Below are 21432 nucleotides of genomic sequence, written 5' to 3' on the forward strand. Positions count from 1 at the left end.
CCAGGGCACCGACGCTGTTGTCACTAATAATTTAAGGCATCTTTCCTGGCATCGTATTTTTCTCACACATATTCACTGATCAATACATTTGAGCAAAAATTTCTGTGTGTGAACTCATATTTCTCTCCTCAAATCAGGACGCCTTTTGGGCTCTGCCTGTCTTACCTGCTCTGTGTTCCAGACCTGGAAACTCTCTCAAGGAAGCGAGGTTGGGCAATCCATAGGGGTAACTCTGTTTGCTTCTTATCTCTCACAATCACTTTCCTTGGTTGCCTGAAGCCCAGTGTCTTGAAATCTGTTGTTTGACATGTCCTTGGTAACTTGTTCTTAGTTTCGTTAAGAGGCGGGTAAATCAATTCACTGTTATAGAATCTTGGGTGAAAAGAGAAGTTTCTTATAATCTTTCTTATGGATTTTTGTATCAGCTAGATGGCTTTCACAAACAATTACACTTTAAAATGGATTTTTATTTAATTTAACACTTAATACACGGAGAATTGGCATCTTTATGAAGCTGAGTTTTCATCGTGATGTTAGGTTTGCAATTATTAATGTCTTTTTATCTCTTATGGTACTGCTTTATCATTTTCTTCTTAAAAGATCACCTTTCCTACAATTTCCACTAACATATTCCTAATTTCTGTTTTAGACTTCATCAGAATGGCCTTTCTTGTTCTGTTTACAACCTCTTAGGTATTTCTTAAGATGATTGAGGCTCTCTCTTCAGTTTTTCTCTTTTCTTTATGGGATCTCACCAGAATCACCCTTAATGGTACATGCAGAGCAACAGAGACATTTTTTCTAGTATACACCTCAAAACTCTTCCAGCCTCTGTCCATGACACAGTTTCAAAATTGTTTCACAATTTTCTGGTATTTGTTACAGCAGCCACCCCACATCTCAGTACCCCCATATCTTAGTACCAATTTCTGTTTTAGTCAGTGTGGACTTATAAACAACAAGTATTTACTCCTTACATTTCTGGAGTCTGAGAAGTTCAAGATCAAAATGCTAGCAGATTTGGAGTCTGGTGTATGCTTTCTGGTTCATAAATGATGACATATCACTGTGTCCTCGCATGGTGGAAGGAGAGATTAATCCCATTCATGAGGGCTCTGCCCTAATAACATAATCATAAGATATGTTTACCCCCCTCCTGTACACTAAAAGACCTTAGAATATTAATTTCCATTAATTTTGTACAAATGTGTATAATTATTCTGCTGTGTAATTCTAAGACTCCATAACATTGATACTATTCTATATGGTTAAATTTCCTCAAATTTATTCAATATTTACCGCTTCCTTTTATCTTTAGACAAAAGAAATTTTAAAGAACAGGCTTACTTCTCTGTATTCTAACCTGAAAATACATTTCAGTACATTTTGGGTATCCCTTGTTATCATTAACTCTGATCAGTTTTTTTTTTTTTTTTTTTTTTTGTCTTTTTCCGTGTCCGGCAACGGTTTGCAACCCTCAGTGTTGCCCCCGTACCGGACCGGGACCGGCAACGGGATCGCAACCCTCGGTGTTGCCCCCACGCCTCGCTCAGCCAGTGAGCGGGAACCGGTCTGTATGTGGGATCCGAACCCTTGACGGGAGCGCCGCCGCGCTTCCCAAGCGGCGCACAAGCGCAGTGCGCCACCGGGCCGGCCCCACTCTGATCAGTTTTTAACGTGTGGTTTTTATCCATTTATCCATTATCTTTGTTTGTTCTCGTATCTATGAATATTTGCTTAAATACACTCAAATAAAATGAATGAGAACAACCAGATAGAAAAACAACAGGCTTGGGCCGGCCCGGTGGAGCACTGCTACAGTGCGCCGCTTGGGAGCGTGGTGGTGCTCCCAACGAGGGTTCGGATCCCACATACAGACCGGTTCCCGCTCACTGGCTGAGCGAGGTGCGGGTGCAACACCGATACATTAAGAATAATACCTTCCAAATCAGATGAGTTAATCAAAGAAACACACAAAAATATTTTCAATCCCTAGAAATAAAAAAACCCTCAAAATTTAGAGCATTACAGTAAAATCAGAGCACAAACTTTGTCTCGTAATTGCAGATGAATGACTTTTAAAAAGAAGAGTGAAGGAGTCTCAAGAGGAGCATGCTGTTTTCTTTTTAAAAAATAATCAATTGATTCATTTTCCCCTCATTCTATCTCTTCTTATCTTCCCCCCTCCCACCTCCAGTAACAATAGATTTATTGTCTCCTTCTGAAAGTTGAATGTAATATTGTGGTCCTCCCTCCCTCCCTCCCTCCCTTCCTTCCTTTCTTCCTTCCTTCTTTCCTAGCACCCACTTTTGAGTGAGGACATGCAGTATTTTTCTTTGTGTGTCTGGCTTATTTCACTTAACATAATTAATCTCCAAGCTCATCCATATTGTTACAAATAACAGAATTTCATTCTTTTTCATGGCTGAACGGTATTCCATTGTGCATATATACCACATTTTCCTTATCCAGTCATCTGTTGATGGACATTTAGATTGGTTCCACATTTACAGTCATGATGAACATGGGAGTGCAGGTATCCTGTTGACATGATGATTTCCATTCCTTTGGGTATATATTCAGAAGTGGGATTGCTGGATTACATGGTAGTTCTATCTGTTGTTTAAGAAAGCTCCATTCTGTTTTCCATAATGGCTGTGCCAATTTACAGTCCCAACAACAGTGTAGAAGAGTTCCCCTTTCTCCACAAACTTGCCAGTATTTGTTATTCTCAGTCTTTTTATTGATGGCCAGTCTAACTGGGGTGAGATGATATCTCAATGTGGTTTTGATTTGCATTTCCCTCATGATTAGTGACATTGAGCATGTTTTCATGTACCTGTTGACCTGTTGTATGTCTTCCTTTGATAAATATCTATTCAGCTCCTTTGCCTATTGTTTAATTGGATTATTTGGTTTCTTGTTTGTTTGTTTGTTTTTTACCATGAATTGGCTTGAGTTCCTTACATATCCTGGGTGTTAATCCTTTGTCACATGTATAGTTAGCAAATATATTCTCCCATTCTCTAGGTTGTCTCTCCATGCCATTGATTGTTTACTTTGCTGTACAGAGAAAATGAAATGACATATTCAAATAATAAAATAAAAATATTGTCATCCAAGAATTCTATACTCAGCAAGACTATCTTTCACAAATGAAGGAGAAATAAAATAAAAATTGTGGGAGTTTATCACGACATGGCCAGCCCTGCAAGAAATTCTCAAGGGAGTCCTGCATCTGGAATCTGAAAAAAGATAGTTACTATCACGAATACACAACAAAAAATAAAACCCACCATTAAAACAAAAGTTCAAATGGGAAAGGGAAAGAAACTAAATTCTACCACCTCAAAAACGCAATAAATGCTGAAGATGAAGAAGAAAAGGGGAAGAAAAGAACAAAAGATATTTAAAATATCTAAACAAAAACAGATAAAATGACAGGAGTAAAACACTACCTGTCAATAACCACCCTAAATGTAAATGAATTAAAATCCCCATTCAAAAGACATAGACTGATGGATTGAATTTAAATGCTAGACCCAACTATATGCTGTCTTCAAGAGACTTACCTCACCTGTAAAGACACACACAGACTAAAAGTGAAGGGATGAAAAAAGATATACCATGCAAATGGAAACCAAAAATGAGCAGGAGTAGCTATTCTTATACCAGGTAAAATAGACTTTAAACCAAAAACCATAAAAAGGGACAAAGAGGGCCACTATATAATGATAAAGGGATCTATCCAACAAGAAAACATATCAATCATAAATATGTATGCACCCAACACCAGAGCATCCAGATATATAAAGTGAACACTGTTAGACCTAAAGAAAGAGACCCAATACGTTAATAGTGGGGTACCTGAATACCCCTCTCTCAGCATTGGATAGATCTTCGAGGCATCAAATCAGCAGAGAAACACAAGATTTAAACTACACCCTAGACCAGTTGGACCTGGCATGCTACCTTTAAAAACAGGTTCTTGAGCATCTGCAGAGAAGGGCTTTCAATTGCATATATGTAAGACCTCTGGGTTGATGACAGCCTACTTCCCAAATTCATACATGTTCATCAAACAAAGCTCAGTTTTGAAGTCTACTGCAGAGATAGAGGACACTATCTTGATAGAGATTTAGTAATGTCCCAGAAAGAAAAGTCATGGTTGAATATTCATAGGCTTGGAGGAGGGTCTACATTCAAGAAATTTAAGTTGGATCTTCCCATATGAATATCTGAATGAGATAGGGAAAATTTTATGGTATAATAGTTAGAATTGGTGGTCACAGAAAAACAAAGGTCTTAATTGAAGTCCAGATAATTAAAAATTTTTTTCAATAAGTAAGCTCAGTGCCTATATGAGGAATTTATTGTCCTGAGAACGGAGGCATTTACCTAGATGAGCTAAGTGTTTGATCCAATAAATTAGATTTAAGGAATTTCCTAAGTAATTATAAAGGTTACTTATAAATATTCTTTTGGGAAAGAATTTCCTGGAACAAAAAGTCTCACTCACAGAAGCTGATTCAATTCTAAATGGTTAAAGAAAAATAGATCTAGGATAAATTAAAAGTTTTACCACTGAAACATACTGTGATTTCTTTCCTCCAGATGGTTGAAAATTCTCAAACTTGAAAAATATTGCATATGGCTACCTTAAGTAATAGAATGTACTTAATGGTGTGGGTACCTTAAAATGTCTTACAACAAATTTTGTGGCAGGAGATAATTTCTGGTGAAATTGCCTAAATCATTATATTATTTTGTTGTTGCTGTTGTTGTTTTTGTCTTTTTTACCTAGAGTAAATGGCATTCTTTAATAATAATAATGAAGATTTAATATGAACCTGTAAGAAAATATATTTTGGGCAATTCAGTTGATATATAATATACATATTTCTGTCATTTTTAAGCTTTTACAAAACAAATTTCCATTTGCATGAATATGCTAGTCCTTGGAATATACAGGTCATTCTAAAAACCATATAGTGACTAATCCTCATCACTGAGTGCAGCTGACATGGAAACAACTAGTCAACACCAACTAACTGAATTATTATGTATAAATAGCCCTTTTGTGATTATAATAAAAATCTAATTTCATATCTGTGTTGAATTTTTAACAATAATTCAACAACAATTTACAATGTATCTTATGTACATATTTACAATAACTTAGAGATCTTCATATACATAAAATATATTTAATACATATAATAAATAAATAAATATATAATAAATATATATGTATAATAAATGTTACTGAAGTACAAAACAATAGTCACCTCTGGGACAGACTGGCAATTTATAAAATTATGTTTCAAGGTTTTAACATCATTTCCCATATGTTTCATAGCCATAAAATGGTACCTCTTGCTTATTGTAGGAAATTATATTGAAAAAAATAAAGTTTGCAAATGTCGCAGTACTGAAAAATAAAAATAGAAGCAGAACATGGTAGATTTAGTTTCCTTTCTCTGTATTGTATAAATCATGGAGGTTTTATGATAGCTATGGCTCATTTTTTTCAACATTATTAAACATCATTATTATTCACAACATTGTGTTGTTCATAATAAATACATACAATTTCATGTCAATTAAAAAAATAAAATCAATCTGAAAAAATAAATAAATGCAAAACTTCAAACCACACCATGAATATAAATCTATAGAAAAGTAAAGCATGGAGAGTTATAATAAAAGGGTTTGATCGTTAGGAAAAAAAAAAAGAAGTTATGCTCTTTGATGACATTATCAAAGTTTAGCTTTAGTTTATATCTTGAATAATTGTGAGATGAAAAAAATTACATTTGCACATATTTTATGGGAAAATGTAAGAAGTAGTTTGAAAAATTTTCCAATACCTAAATCTAAATTTTGTCATGAAGTAGTGAAAGGCAGATACTTTCTTTCTTAGCTCTCACTTATGAGTGAGGACATGCAGTATTTCTCTTTCTGTGCTTGACTTATTTAAATTAATATAATTTTATCCAAGCTCATCTATGTTGTTGCAAATAGCAGAATTTCATTCTTTTTTTATGGCTGAGAAGTATTCAACTGTGTATATATACAACATTTTCCTTATCCAGTCATTCATCAATAGACATTTAGATTGATTCCTTATCCTGGCTATTATAAATAGAGCTGTGATGAGCATGGGAGTGCAGGTATACCTTCAACATGATGATTTCTATTCTTATGGGTTTCTATATAGAGAAGTGGGATTGCTGGATTGTATGATAGTTCTACCTGTAATTGTTTGAGAAACCTCCATACTGTTTTCTATAATGCTTATGCTAACTTACAGTCCCAATAACAGTGTAGAAGAGATCCCCTTTCTCCACATCCTCACCAGCATTTGTTATTCTGTCTTTCTCATAATTGCCAGTTTAGTTGAGGTGAGATAATATTTCAATGAGGTTTTGATTTGCATTTCACTAATGATTAGTGAGTTGAACATTTTTTCATGTGTCTGTTGGCCATTAGTTGAAATATCTTTCCTTGAAAAATATCTATTCAGCTCCTTTGCCCATTTTGTAATTGGATTATTTACTTTTTTTTGCTATGAAGTTGTTTAAGTTCCTTTTATATTCTGGGTATTAATATCTTGTTGGATGTATATTTTGCAAACATTTTCTCCCATTCTGTACATTGTCCTTTCACTTTGTTTTTTTTTTCCTTTTCTGTACATAAGCTTTTTAGTTTGATATAATCCTATTTATGTATTTATTTTTTCCTTGTGCTTTTGGGGTCTTATACACAAAGTCTCTGCCCAGGCCTACATCCTGAAGTTTTTCCCATATGTTTTCTTCTATGAGTTTTATAGTTTCAGGTCTTAGATTTAAATCTTTAATCCATTTTAAGTTGATTTTGGTATATGGTGAAAGATATGGGTCTAATTTCATCCTTCTACAAATGTATATCCAGTTTCCCCAGAACCATTTACTAAAGAGACTGTCCTTTCCCCGATGTATATTCTTGATGCCTTTGTTGAAGATCAGTTGGCTGTAAGTACCTGGGTTGATTTCTGCCTTCTCTGTTCTGTTCCATTGGTCCATGTGTCTGCTTACATGCCAGTACCATGCTGTTTTGGTTACTATAGCTTTGGAGTATAGTTTGAAGTCAGGTTGTATAATGTATCTGATTTTATTTTTTTTTTGCTCAGGATTGCTTTGGCTATTTGGGGTCTTTTGTTGTTCCATATAAATTTTAGGACTGTTTATTGCTATTTCTGTAAAGAATGTTATTGTTATTTTGATGGGGATTGCATTGAATCTGTAGATCTCTTTCTGAAGAATGGACGTTTTCACAATGTTAGTCTTCCAATCCATGAACACAGAATGAATGTCTTTCCATCTTTTGATATCCTGTTTAATTTCTTTCAGCAGTTTGTCAGTATCTTTGTATCTTACACTAATCCACTTATTAAATAGCATAGCAGGTTTTTTTTTTTTTTAATTTCTAACGAATTTAACTGAATTTTCTTATGTGGTGCATTTGTTTCCTAGTTAATTTCTTAATTTTCTTGAGCTAATCTTGTATTCCATTATTGTAATGTCTTCTATTATGCTCTCTTCCAATCAGCTGCTTCATATGCATTTATCCTTTCAAGTTATAATTGCTCACAGTCTCTGTGCTTCAATTGTTTTTTGGTAGAAACAAAATATCAGAGTTTTTAAAATCAATATTATTATTTTAACAGTTTTAGATATTTTATGTTCTTTTAATATTTTTTTTCCCCTTTCAAACCTCAAACACTTTCCCATTCTGACAATTCCCCAGGCAATATACCAAATTACTATTTCTGTTGACTCTGTTATAACTTTCATCCAGTGATATTTTAAACATAAATTTATATCAAAACATTCAAAAATATGAACAAATAAACAGAAGTATCAGAAAATATCTCCACATTTTAATTGGTATGTACTAATATATTCCCAATATTAGAAAAAGATTAAGGGCCGAGCCCGTGTCGCACTTGGGAGAGTGCGGCGCTGGGAGCGCAGCAGTGCTCCTGCCGTGGGTTCGGATCCTATATAGGGATGGCCGCTGGTGTGCACACTGGCTGAGCGTGGTGCGGCCGGTCTCAAAAAAAAAAAAAAGAAAAAAAGAAAAATATTAAAGAGATACAGGTAAGAATTTGTGAAGGCCCTTCTTAGGATAACATATTTTTTTCTAAAGTTATTGAAAGGGCACAAAGGACGTATTAGAGAGAATAGCGTAATCTGTTCACACAAGATTTCTCACATTCCTTAGCCTATACCTATATAATCTACCTACATTAATATTAATAAATAACTTCTGAAAAATAAAAAAGTTGAAGCTAATTGAATTAAATTCTAATTAATCGATTAATTGATTTAATTTTAATTAATTATAATCAATTCATCAAGGTTTAATTAATTGCAGTGGATTTTAAAAATGATATCAGTATAAGATTGTTTTCTCCTCTTTTCTTGACTTTATTAAGAGCAATGTCTTTTTATCTTTGAAATGCCTCTTTGCATTTCAAGTATGGGATGTGTATGTGTTTAAACTACCTGGGAAAGGACAATGAGATAACAAGGTGATAGAAAGCTTATCGGCCTGGGAAGTATCAAAGTGTAAAAGGCTTGGAATTCAGCCAAGTTAATTGTTATATAAAGTTATAGGCAGGTAAGTGTGAGTTTCCACGGTGTAACTTATTCAAAATTAGTAGCTGGAGAGTCCTCCTAAAGCAGGGGGAAATTATGCTCAGTCAGCTTGACAATCCTCTCCTTCATAAATGCAACAAGAATACTGACAAAACTGTCAAAATCAACTTTTTCAGAATTCTGGAAATTAATAATGACTTACAACAATAGGAGTTGAGTTTTATTCAAGAAAAAATCTAAATCTCAGTAAGAACATTGAGCTTTGTGGTATATCAACTTGCCCTGGTCCCCAACCCTCTTGGCCTAGCTCCACTGCAGTATTGAAAAGCAACCACATCTGAAAACAGTAAAAACCAGTAGCTGAGAGGCCACTATAGGAAACTATAGTGAAAGAAATGACAAGCAAATTAAAATTATAGATTTGAAGATAATTAACACAAAAGAAGGCAATAATAGAGGAATGGAGAAAATGCAGAATATATGATATATAGAAAACAAAAGCAAATTGAGAAAAATAAATCTTAACAGAAATTCGATGAAATATAAGTGGAGAAAACACTCCAATCAAAAGGGAGAGGTGGAAGATTACATAAAAAAATAATATTTCAACTGTATTTTGTTTACAAGAGACACTTTAAAGGCACAAAATATTGAAAGTAAAAAAATGGAAAATACATACTATGCAAACAGTAACCAAAGCTGAAGGGGCTTCATTAATATCAGACAAGATAGATGTTAAGACAAAATTGCTACTAGAAACAAAACAGGATATTTTATAATGAAAAAAGGGTTAATCCATCAGGAATATGTAACATTTATAAAGATATATTTACCTAACTACAAAGCCAAGAAATACATGAAACAGAAAATGACAGAATTGAAGAAAGAAAAAAATAGTTTAATAATAATAGTTGGGATTGCAATACTCAGCTTCAATAATGGATAGAATAACAAGGAAGAAAATTTAGAAAATAAAAGACTTGAGGGATACTATAAATCAAGCAGACCAAGAGAAATATGTTTATCATTTCAAAAACTGTGGAATATGAATTCTTCTCAAGTGCCTGGAAAAGCACACCAGTGAGTCCTTCTCCAAGATCTCAATGCTCCTGCTCATTCCTCGCAAACAATGGCAATTTTGTGAGAATTTCAGTAAGAATTCATTACGTATCCACCTTCCAACCCTCATTGGTCTCCTTCTGACTTCTTTTTTGTTTCCTAATCTTAAGAATATCTTTAAAGGGCACCCATTTTTCTTCAGTTAATAACCTTAAAAAGACTGCATTAACGTGGTTAAATTCCCAGGACCATCAGTTCTTTAGGGATAAACTAAATGACTGATATCGTTGCTTACAAAAGTATCTTGAACCTGAGGGGTCTTATGTTGAGAACTAAAGTTTATAGTTTTTATTTTTATCTCCTAATTCCATTTTCCACAAGCATTTTGAAGTCCCCTTATGTGTATTTACTACACACATGAGCAAAAGTAGTAAAACCATGTCTTCCCAAAAACTTGTACGTGAATGTCCATAGCAGCATTATTCATAATACTTAAAATCTGGAAATAACCAAAATGTTCATCAACTGATGAATGGATAAACAAAATGTGGTATAGCCAGGCAATGGAATAGTGTTCAAACATAAAAATTGAAACATGCTATAATATAAATTAATTTTGATGACTTTAAGTTAAGTGAAAGGACACAGACACAAAAGGCCACATATTATGTAATCCTATTTTTATAAATCCAAAATACAAAGAAAGCATCAGTATAACCTATATTTGTGCTGTCACAGATATTCACCTATTTTACTTTTATTCTCACTATTTAAAAATGCTACCATATGAGAAGTGAGTGCTGGGGCTGTTACTCATTGACATTTCTTGACTTGTTTTCCTACATGAATTCTAAGATGATTTTCCCCATCACAAGAAATGCAACCAAGTGATATCTAAAGCAGATATAAATAGTTCCAAGTCCACATGCAGTTATAATCAAACAAGCTCTTTTCTAAAGATATATATATATATCTTGAAAATAAACTTACTGGACAAAATTCAATTAACCTTATAAATTAAATAAAACACATCAGTATATTAAAGAAAGCATCTAAAAGAATGGGTGATCTTTTTTGCAGTAAGTATTTTTAATAGCTTTCCCTACATTTCAGTTTGATGGTTATGGAACATGAGATCATTGACCTGAATGTTTGAGTAAAATTTTTGAGGCAAATGAATTGTTTCCTAGCATGCACTTTCAGTGTTTAGATTTTGTTCATCTTGTATAACTGAAACCTTTTGTTCATTGAATAGCAATTTCCCGGGATAGATAAAGAAAATGTGAAATATGCATATGAAGAAATATTATTCAGCCTTAAAAAAGAAGGAAATTCTTCCATATGTGGCAATTTGGATGAACCTGGAGGACATTATGCTAAATAAAATAAGCCAATCACAGAAAGACAGATACTGATACTTTAATTTCCTCATAGCTGAAGTAAGAAGATAATTTTAGTCCTTATCAATTAAATGATTTGGTGTGCTTAATAGGTCCTGCAAATACAAAACTAATATGAGATTTTAAAAAGGCAAAGGTTCTAATCAGACCTAATAAAATGTGAAATAATCATATAATATTATTATAATAGTTAAGAAAAAGGCAGTTTTTGATATTTTATTTTTTTCATATTCTTTATGTAATGATGTCAATTTTCATGCAGTCTTAAGAGCTGTCTAGCAATTATGAGATTGCATTTCCTCATTTTATGTTACATTTTGTGACTTACTAATGATAATGAGTGTTTTCATGAATTGAACCTTTGAATGCAGGCAAATAAAATAGGGGACCCCATAAGATCATATAAACTGAGTTATAAAATTTGTTAAAGAATGTTTCAAACCAGGAGTTTTCTCACTGAATCATTTATATTTCTATTGATGAATGCAACTATAGTTCATCATTTTTATGCTATTAAAGATTGAAAGCTTAACATTAAACTTAAAAGATCATGAACTACGATGTTATTATCTGCTTGTATGTTATGTAACCTTGAAAGTTTGGATTCAGAATTCAAAGCCTTAAATATGCATTCCAGTGCTACCAAAAAAATTAAAAATGGCTAGAACTTAAGTGGTGGTGGTGTTCTGATTTTTCTATTGAACAGAAGTGAAAGTTTCATATATCTGGAAGTAGGTCCACCTACAAAATTTGTGGGGCCAAGTGCAAAATTAAAATGTGGAGCCCCTATTTAAAAAAATAAAAAAGAAGAATTAGTTTTCCTTTTTTTGCAATTTCTTTCCTGACTTGTCATGGTGTTTTTATTTGTTATTTAGTGGCAAACTTCCTATGGAATGGACATACTTTTGGGGTGAGTGCAAACCCTTACACATGTACATGACTTGGTGCATGAGGGCATGGGTATAGTCACTGTGTGTGTGTGAGTGCATCAGCGTGTGAATGCGGAGCATCACCGTCACCCTCTGTGACTGGAGGCAATTGCACTCAAAAACTATAAATAGATATACAGTAGATACATAGATATATAGATAGACACTAAAATTAATATTGCTGGGAAAGCATCTTTCCTCTTTATTTCCACTGTTCTTTCTTTGAATAACGTCCAGAATTTGTCCATAGAACTAGATGTTTGGTTTAAACGACCTTGGTGACCCCTCTCTCTGCTAAGCCTTGCCTGCATTGTGTTAAGTGCAAAGTCAGAGATAGACTCGGGACAGTAAATAATGCCCAAAGCAAAGCACTTAACCTGTGTCTGGTGCATTAGGAAAAACTGCCTTTGAGAGGTTATTCCTGAGTCACATTAAAGATGCTTGTCCCATTGCTAGGGATGGATTAGACGGAAGAGAAAGCAGAAGCAAACACACAGAGTTTGAAAACCACAAGGTCTATGCAGAAAAACAGAAAGATTAGTGTTTTTGCAGCAAGAATCTGGGAAGATAATGATAATAAGTGAGTTAAAGTCACCACGGGCTTTGATGTTATGTTCAATAATTTCACCTTTATGCTATAGATGAGTGGTTCCCAATTGGGGGAAATTTTACCCATCCAGGGAGCATTTGGTAATGTCTGAAGACAATTTGATTGTCACAACTTGAGATGGGGGCTGCTAATGGCTTCTAGCATATAGAAACCAAATATGCCGCTAAACATGCACAGAACAGCCCTCACAACAGAGTATCATCTGACCACAAATGTCAATAATGCCAGGGTAGAGAAAATCTCCTATAATTGAGTAGGTATTCATTTAAAAGCTCTAAAATGTGGAGTGAGTGAACTAATCAGAAAAGCTCTTGGTATAGCCTATGATGGTAGCTATATAGCTACATGAGATATAATTTATGAACATTCAATATGATATTTCTTAAATTGCACTAAATTTTATAGGTAAGATAACATATACTCTCACTCTTTGACTTTGGGGGAAACTGCAGTATTTCCAGTAGTGAATTAGGTAATTTATATAAATACTTCTTGCAAAATTGAAACTACAGCCTATGACTCAACAAGTGGTTGATTAATTTTTATCCTCTTTGCTACCATATGCTTTGCTGTTTAATTGCACTGCTCCGCAGAATAGTACATTTCAATTACAAAAGTTTGAGAGAACATGAATTTAGTATTGGCTCAAGAAAAAGATCTCAATTACATTGCCTGTGATTTTCGTTTTGACCTCATTTATTTTCAGTCTTTACTACAACCTGCAGATAGTATTTAAGAGACGAATTGTAATGTGTTAAATATTAAAATGATCAGGCTTTATATACAAGCATCCAAAACATGAAATACTAATACTTTTGGAATCTAAAAAATCTAATGTAGTGGATGGACAACATTATTTTCTCAAGCTAAAATGTTAGAAGTAATGTTAAAAGTAACATATTATTACTGGAAGAGAAAATATCAATTAAATTCATGAAACATCTCTAAAAATATATAGAAACACAAAACTGGTTTTTTAGAATTCCATCAGGCAAACTCCCACCACAAAAATTCATAAGTATCTCAATTATGATCCTCTATCACAAATGCAATCAGATTTAGAGGATGTTATGTTCAAAATGAGGTTAAACTGTAATTTCAAACATACAATTTAAAGCTTCAAAATTACAGAGTTCTAGTTAATACAGTCTTCCCTGCCAACTACTTGGAAATATAAAATAATATTTCAAGTGCTGGTTTTTTTTATTTACAATCAAATCTAGCTTTACATTTACTACAACATTATAAAACCTGAAAACAGATGGAAATTATTGGCTGTTTACACTATTGCCCATTGTTAAAAATTTGTACAATCGAGGTCCATGAAAACTTTTTGGTTAATTTGATTGGAATTGGATTATATAAATAGAATAAATGTGGAAAGCTGTTATTCTCACAAAATTAAATCTTCTTATTTGTGACTGTACAATATTTTTTCCAATGATTTAGGTCTTCTTTAACCTGTTTTAGAAAAATTGTATAAATACTCAGTTTATGATACTTTACATCTTTCATGAGTTATTTCTCAGTATATAGCTTAACAAGTAGAAAAAGTTTAAATGTATGTTTTATATTTTTTGCTTGTTAATGGTGTATTATTATTATTATGTTAACTTTTAAAACTTTCTTGTTGTATAAATAAATTCTTTGTCTATTCTTTCGTGTTTTCTATCATCAATGACATACTCTACAATGTTAGTTTCATTTCTTTTTTTTAGATAATTTATGTTTTTACGTAAGTAGTTGATCATTATGTTTCCTGCTTTTCCCTCATTTTTAAAGGGAGTTTTCAATTCAGTTTGGATATATATATTTTTAATGACCTGTCCTGCATTTCACTAATGCTGATTTCTGTGTTCAGTCTGCTGTTATCAACAAAGATATTAGATTTTAAATTTATATATTGCACTTGTGAGTTCTAAAATTTTCATCTTATCCTATTTTTATTCAAATGATCAGTTAAAAATCTCCATCTTTTAATCTATTTTCTATTTCATTTTTTTCTATTACCTTGACTTAATAGTCATACATATTTCAGTGTTCTTGTCTGCTAATTCCAATATTTTCTTTACTTGTGTGTTTGCCTTTTTTTAAATCTATTTGTTCTGTTATTTGGGGAGTCTTCAGAAAGTTTACAGAGAGATTTGTATTATCTTTTAATTCTATTTTTCCACAAACTTTTTGAAGAACACTCTTACAGCCTTGCCTATTTTCATAGCAAGTAGTTTTTGATTGAATAATTTTCTTTGTGTTTACCAAAATCTAGAGATCTGAGACAGTGTCTTCCACCAGTGAGGGTTTAGACTTTGTTAAGCAGATAGAGTAAAATAATCACAGACAGAGCTCTATATATTTTTCATTGTGGTCTTGGAATGTCTCAGCACTGTCAGAGTGAAAACATTTACAGAACTTTTTTGAAGTTTGGCTTAGTCTGACATGGTTTTCAAATATGGCAAATGTCTTGAATTTGTGCATTTGAGATTCCTCAAGTCTCACATTTGATATTTCAGTCCCTTACTTAAAGCTACTAAAATCTTTGGTGGTTTCTCTGTCAACCAGAGGTGGTACCCAGCCAGGCACCAAACCTGCCAAACATGGCAAACTCTTCAAAAGGTGGAGGGTGGGAAGGGTTGGATGAGGATTTTCAGTATCAATTTGCCACTCTCTCAAGGACTTTCATCTCTCACATGTAATTTCTGAGACCCTCCTTCAGTAGGTATTTGTCTTCTAAGCACAAAGGGAAAATCCTGCTTGCCCTTTTCTGAGATTGTTGCATTAGTTCCTCATGCTCTTGTCCAGCATAGCTATGGAATTAGGGTTAGGGTTAGGGAGTATCTGTCCTGTGGGAAAAACCAGCCATGTGGAGACCCCTGTGGTGTATAATTTTGTCATTTCACCCCATGTCACTGCAAACATTTCTGCTTATTTCTCCATCCCCAAGCACTAGCCCTCTGCCTGTAGCTAGCCTACATTACCAGGCTCTATCCTGCAACCAGCATTGGTAGATACCACCAGTGAGCACTTCAGATTCTCAGATCGCCTAGGCAAGTTTTCTTTTTCCACAGTTTTATACACTTTGATCCTTGTTGTCTTGGTAGCTTTAAAAATATGCTTTATGTTGTTTTAAAAATTTATTATTTTTATTTATTTAACCCATTATTTATTTATTTTAAGCATTATTATTTATTTACTACATTATCTATTTTTGTTAGTGGAATGTTTGTCTGTCATTGAATTAGTATATCCCACTCAATAAAAGCATTTTTAAAAAAAATATGAAATAATTTATTGACTATTGAGACTAACAGTTTTTCTTCTTTAATTTATTAATGTAGTAAGTTAAGTGTCATTTAAAAATTTTCTAGTATGTAACCCATCTTTCATTTCTAAAGTAAAATCAAATATGTATGCCTTATTCCTAGAATCTGTATGCTGCTGTGGTGCTTTAGCCTCAAGAACATTTTGTCTGTCGTGTTGCCCACAATTGCAGCACAGACTTCTCTGTTGATTTCTTTCTTTAAAGTGGTAATGGTAGTGGGTGAGTGAGTAGTTTACTCTTACCTCCTAGAAGGCAGGAAGCATGTAGGTTGATTCACAGAACAGAAAGATCTTTGATAGTTTCCAGTTGTTCATCATCCCTAAAGCAGAAATTTCCCTCTACACTCAAGTTATACAAGGGTTTGAAAAGTGAAGGAATCTTATTATACACTCATTCTCAAGAATTCTAAACAGTAATTTATCACTGATCATATTCTAAGACTTTTGCAAGAGCTCCAAAACTAACAAGTGAGAATTTATGGTCTAAAACTCTAAAATTCTACTTTCTATAAAGGTAAAGAGATGAAATCTTGAAAAAGAAAACAAGAAATTATTAAATTTGGTGGCAATCTAGGGACATTGGAGACATTTTATTATGGCACTAATATCAGGGACTTTGGAACTAGACACACTGTTGTTTATAAAGCCTGACTACTAATCTCTCCAGTGTATAATTTAAATGAGTTATCTACACTTCCGAGCTTCAGATTATTCATCTTTTAAAATGAGACTAATGGCACATACTGGAAAGGATTACTTTCACACCAAATGAGAGAATTTATGTAACTTAGTAATATATTTGTTCCCTCTCTCGTCTCCTCAAAAATAGTAGTAACATTGAAAATTTATGTTGGGCTGGTCCCATGGCTCACTTGGGAGAATGAGGTGCTGGTAGCACCGTGGCTGCAGGTTTGGATCCTATATAGGGATGGCTGGTGTGCTCAGTGGCTGAGCGTGGTGCGGACCACACCATGCTGAGGGTTGCGATCCCCTTACTGGTAAAATAAAAAAGGAATTTATGTTGAAAAATGTAAACCCTTCTAAAAAATTGCATAAAAGTAGAATTTTTTTTTTTATGTTATGGAAAGTGGGAGAAAAATGTTTTTGTCTACTTTGTTCTAAATAATATTGGTAGCCTTAGAGAAGGCGTTTAAAACCACATTGCATTTAGTGCAATATATTTACTATATATACTAAATTATACATATATATTTTATATGTATTTTTTAGTATATATATTTTCTATGGAACAAAGACAAAGTTTAGTCCATCCCCAGCCCAGCCGAGTGCATGCCAACCAGAGAGGCGCCCAGCCGGAGAGACCCAAGATCCGAGCAGACTACTGCCCTGAGGTGCCAGTGCATGACCCAGCAGGTAGGCCTTGCTGCCACCACCCTACTCCATCCCCAGCCTGGCCAAGTGTATGCTGGCCAGAGAGGTGCCTCCCCAGAGAGGCCCAAGACCCGACATGAGTACGCACCTGAGGCACCTGTGGGCAACCAAGCAGACACTGAGGCAGCTGTGCCAAATTGGCAGCCCCAGCAGCATCCTAGCCAGACAGTAGTGCCGAACCAGTGGACCATGAAATCCCCTGCCACAATGACTAAACATCAAAGGAAAGATACCAGAAATATGAAAAATCAAGAAAGTACACCACCAAAGGGTAATAACTCTCAAGCTCTAGATCCTATAGAACAAGAAGCCCTTGAAATGTCTGACAAGGAATGTCAAGTGATAATTCTAAGGAAACTAAATGAGATAGTTAGACAACATGATGAAATGAGGAAAAGTATACAGGACCTGAAAGAAGAATTGTACAAGGAAATCAATGCCCTGAAAAAAAATGTAGCAGAACTTGCCAAACTGAAAAATTTATTCAGCAAAATAAAAAACAAAATGGAGAGTGTAACCAGCAGGCTTGTGGAAGTTGAAGAGAGAACCTCTGAACTTGAAGTTGGGCTGTTTGAAAGAACACAGGCAGACAAAAAAAAAGAAAAAAGAATCAAAGGCACTGAAGAAAAGAAAGAAAGTAGCAGAGCTTGCCAAGCTGAAGAATTCATTCAACGAAATAAAAAACACAACAGAGAGTTTGATCAGCAGGCTTGCAGAAGCAGAAGAGAGAACTTCTGACCTTGAAGATGGGCTGTTTAAAATAACACAGGCAGACACACACACAAAAAAAAGTAGAAAAGAAAAGAAAAAGGAATTAAAAGCATTGAAGAAAATCTAAGAGAGATATAAGCTGAAATCTTTTTCTTTAAGAACAGGAACCAGGCAAGGATGCCCACTCTCACAACTCCTATTCAACATAGTGTTGGAAGTACTAGCCAGAGCAATCAGAAAAGAGAATGAAATAAAGGGCATCCAGATTGGAAAAGATGAAGTCAAACTGTCTCTCTTTGCAGCTGACATAATCCTATATATCGAACAGCCTAAAGCCTCTGCAAAAAAACTCTTGGAGTTGATAAATGATTTCAGAAAAGTAGCAGGATACAAAATAAACACACAAAAATCAGTAGCATTTCTATTCTCCAGTAGTGAACATGTAGAAAGAGAAATCAAGAAAGCTTGCCCATTTGCAATAGCCACCCAAAATAAAATACTTAGGAATAGAGTTAACCAAGGATGTGAAAAATGTCTATAATGGGAACTACAAACCTCTGCTGAGAGGAATTAAAGAGGACACAAGAAGATGGAAAGATATCCCATGCTCTTGGATTGGAAGAATTAAGATTGTGAAAATGTCCATACTACCCAAGGTGATATACGAATTCAATGCAATCCCTATCAAAAGTCCAATGACATGTTTCTCAGAAATGTAAAAAACTATCCAGACATTTATATGGAATAACAAAAGACCATGCATAGCCAAAGCAATTCTGAGAAAAAAAATAAAGCTGGAGGCATAACACTACCTGACTTTAAACTGTACTCCAAAGCTATAATAACCAAAACAGCATGGTACTGGCATAAAAACAGACACATTGATCAATGGAATAGAATATAGACTCCGGAAATCAACCCACACACCTACAGCCATTTTATCTTTGACAAAGGCACCAACCTATACACTGGGGAGGAGACTGCCTCTTCAGCAAATGGTGCTGGAATAACTGGATATCCATATGCAGGAAAATGAAGCTAGACCCATACCTCTCACTCTATACTAAAATCAACTCAAAATGGATGAAAGAATTAAATATACACTCTGAAACAATAAAACTTCTTAAAGAAAACATAAGAGAAAGACTTCAGGAAGTAGGACTGGGCACAGACTTCGTGAATATGACCCCAAAAGCATGGGTAACCAAAGGAAAAAATAAACAAATGGGATTATATCAAACTAAAAAGCTTCTGCACAGCAAAAGTAACAATTAACAGAGTTAAAAGACCACCAACGAAGGGGGAGAAAATATTTGCAAAGTATACATGTGACAAAGGATTAATATCCAGAATATACAAGGAACTGAAACAACTTTACAACCAAAAACAACAAGTAACCTAATTAAAAAATGGGGAAGAGCTAAATAGGCATTTCTCAAAGGGAGATATACACATGTCCAAAAGACACATGAAAAAATGCTCACCATCATTCAGCATTCAGGAAATGCAAATCAAAACCACACTGAGATACCATCTCACCCCAGTTAGGATGGCTAATATCCAAAAGACTGTGAATGATAAATGCTGCTGAGGTTGCAGAGAAAAAGGAACCCTCATACACTGTCGGTGGGACTGCAAAATGGTGCAGACTCTATGGAAAATGGTATGGAGGTTTGTCAAACAATTGCAGATAGATCTAACATATGACCCAGCTATCCCACTGCTGGGAATATACCCAGAGGAATGGAAATCATCAAGTCGAAGGTGTACTTGTTCTCCAGTGTTCGTCGCAGCACTCTTTACAATAGCTAAGAGTTGGAACCAGCCCAAATGTCCATCATCAGATGAGCACAAATAACATGGGGGGGTGGAGGGAAGAAGACATAACAATTACAATTCCTTGAAGTTGATACGACAAGTGAACAGCAAGGACATTGTTGGGAGGGAGGGGGAGAGCGGATGGAGGAAGGGAGGTTTCAGTAATGGGCCACAATAATCAACCACATTGTATGTTGACAAAATAAAATAAAATTTTTAAAAAAATTATGAAATGTCATTTTTTTACTTATAAAGAATTCTTTTATAATTAAAATTACTTACAGATTTATTAAACAATGAAACAAATTGATATTCTCTTCTTTAATTTATTATTTAATTATTTAAGATTTTAAGTCAGAACTTTTTTTTCATTGAAAACTGACGAATTAAAATAAAAGTTTAGGGCCAGCCCAGTGGTGCACTGCTGTAGTGCACCACTTGGGAAGCGCGGCGGCGCTCCCGCCGAGGGTTCGGATCCCACATACAGACCGGTTCCCGCTCACTGGCTGAGCGAGGCGCGGGAGCAACACCGAGGGTTGCGATCCCGTTGCTGGTCCCGGTCTGGTACGGGGGCAACACTGGGGGTTGCAATCCGTTGCCGGACACGGAAAAAAACTAAAAAAAAAATAATAATAAAAAAAATAAAATAAAAGTTTACCAGAATTTTAAAATAGAATGCTAAAGCAACATTCAAAAAATGATAAAAATTGCTGCATGATTATATGAACAAATTAATAATTGATATTTATATATCAGTAGTTATTAATTTTTAAAAATTTTGATTGGCACATTGTGATCATACATACTTATGGGGTGCAATCTGTTTTGATAATTATAAGTGTTGTGTAATAATTGGGTCAGGGTAATTAATGTACAATTATCTCATGCATTTATCATTTCTTTGTGGCATAAACATTTAAGTCTCTCATCTAGTTATTATATAATATACCAAATTAACTATTAACCATAGTCACACTACTATGCAATAGAACACCAAAACTTATTCCTCCTATTTGAATGTTGTACCCATTGGCCAACCTCTCTCACTTACCCATCTCCCACCCCCTTCTCAGTCTCTGATAACCAGTATTTACTAATTATTAACTTTGTCTTCTATTAAAGTGGGAAAACACATCTTAAGGACTAGCATCCAACTCTCAAGAAGTTTTCAAGAAAAGATGTAGTTAAGTGTATTTTATTTTACAAAATAAACATTACAGTATTATTTTAACATTGGAGAGAGATTTTCAAGATCATATAAATAGTAAAATAAACAGAAAACACAAGTAAGGATTGCTGGTTACAACTAATGAATTACCTTTCTATTGGCCTACCTATTTCCCATTTCTTTTGCAAATTTTAATGCTTTAAAATATAAAGGGAATATACATTTAATTAAGTATATAGTTCTGAACATCACAGTAAACTCAAGTGGTAAAGAAGTGTCCAAAATATAAATTTGTTACCATTAAAGGGGAATCTGATATATCAAGTCAAAGCTGGAAAGTCAGATATTTGAAAAATTAAAATAACATTAAAACAATGTTTAAAGT

This window comes from Galeopterus variegatus, unplaced genomic scaffold, assembly GCF_000696425.1.
Source record: "Galeopterus variegatus unplaced genomic scaffold, G_variegatus-3.0.2 Scaffold1100, whole genome shotgun sequence".
Classification (NCBI taxonomy): Eukaryota; Metazoa; Chordata; class Mammalia; order Dermoptera; family Cynocephalidae; genus Galeopterus; species Galeopterus variegatus.